Raw genomic sequence first — 1,929 nt, forward strand, 5'->3', positions numbered from 1 at the left:
GTGCCTGTAGTTCCAGCTACTTGGAAGGCTGAGGCGGAAGGATCGCCAGAGCCCAGCAGCGGTCACTGCACTCCAGTCTGGGCGACAGAGTGAGACTCCAACTCAAAAAAAATAATAATAATAATCTTAGCTGAACTCAGCAAACTAAGATCACATTAGAGGGACAAGCACAGTTCTCCCAGTCAGAAAGTAAGTTCCAATGGGCTGTTGAATACTTGGTGACAAAAACCAATGCTTTGAGATCAAGATGCGCCTCCACCATTGCCAACTTTTTAGCATTTTTAAGCAGGCAAACAGGCTGCCTTCCTTTGGTAGGGGAGAACATTTTCCAGTAGGAAAGCAATCTGATGAGCTAACTGATGCTAACAGTCACAGAGTATTCTGGAAGAAACCATATCTTTAATCTAAATTATCAGTTTCAACAACCGAATTTTAGGCCTGGCGCGGTGACCCAAGCCTGTAATCCCAGCACTTTGGGAGGCTGAGGCAAAAGGATTGCCTAAGCCCAAGGCGTGGCCTGAGCAACTTGGCAAGACCTTGTCTCTAAGATAAATCAAAGAACAGCCTGAGCAACTTGGCAAGACTTTATCTCTACGATAAATCAAAAAATTAGCCAGGCGTGGTGGTACATGCCTGTAGTTCCAGCTACTTGGAAAGCTGAGGTGGAAGGATCACCTGAGCCCAGCAGGTCGAGGCTTCGGTGGCTATGAGTGTGCCACTGCACTCCAGCCTTGGTGACACAGTGAGATGCCAACACAATACAAAAACAAAAAACCAGAATTTTAAAAACCAGGACAATTTCAGATTGTGGCAATTTTAAGGGGGTAGTTTTCATGTATCCCTAAATTACACTATTTAAGTAGAAAAGGCTTGTTGACTGCTTAATTTTTTTTGCTGACATGCTATCTTTCTTCCTTATTTTCCCCTCACTCTGTTGCCCAGCCTGGAGTGCGGTGGCACCATCATAGGTCACTGCAGTTACAAACTCCTGTACTCACGCAATCCTCCCTTATCAGCCTCCTGAGTAGCTGGGGCTTACAAAGCTAATTTTCTCTCTCTTTTTGTAGACATAGGGCCCCACTATGTTGCCCAGTTTGGTCTCCCAAAGTACTGGGATTAGAGCTGTGTGCCACCACACCAGGCCTGTTAATTTGGTTTCTTCTAGTTTTCATAATCTACTCTCCAGTCAGGACTTTCACCATTTTATGTGATTAAGGGCGCTTTTCCGGCCCAAGTATTTTAATTCTCTCAGGCAGTTCTGTCCAGAAAACCACCTCCAGCAACAGCTACTGGCCACATGTGGTTATGGAGCACTTAAAATGTGGCCAGTATAGTCCCGAGGAGCTGGATTCCTAATTCCATCTTAGTTAACATTTACATTTCAATATTGGACAGCACAGCTAAACTTTTCCTAACCCCCCACGTTTCTCAGGAAGATGATACAGTAAGACATGAAACACACGACCTCACCGACAATAAACTACCTTAACCCGAAGCAAGACAATCTCCATGACCAGTATGTTTCTTCGATAAAAGAGGATTTGCTCTATTTTGTAGGTAACAACTCTTAAGCCGTGGGACGTTTTCTTAGCAAGATGCATTCTCCCAAATTCCAGGAGAGGCTGCCTGACTTTTGCTACGGCGGTTTATCTGGCCCCTACAGGCGCACAGAAGCCGAAGCCAGGGCTAAGAAGTCTGTCCCGGAGTTGGATACAGGCCGCGCAACTGACCTAGAGGAGGTCCGAGACTAAATCCAAACACCGCATCTTAAAAAATGAAGACCCGAAGAAAAAGAGAGCCGGGACGGCAAGAAGGAAGGCGAGCGCGCCGCTGACCTCTCAGGGGGCTTCTCGGCCAGTCCCATCCCAGTTGCCCTCGCCCGCTCCCCCCGCCTCCCCCTCGGGCCGGCCCGCGCCCGTCCGGGGACCG

The sequence above is a fragment of the Carlito syrichta genome, unplaced genomic scaffold (assembly GCF_000164805.1).
Source record: "Carlito syrichta isolate Samal-C Ts95f unplaced genomic scaffold, Tarsius_syrichta-2.0.1 Scaffold303652, whole genome shotgun sequence".
NCBI lineage: Eukaryota > Metazoa > Chordata > Mammalia > Primates > Tarsiidae > Carlito > Carlito syrichta.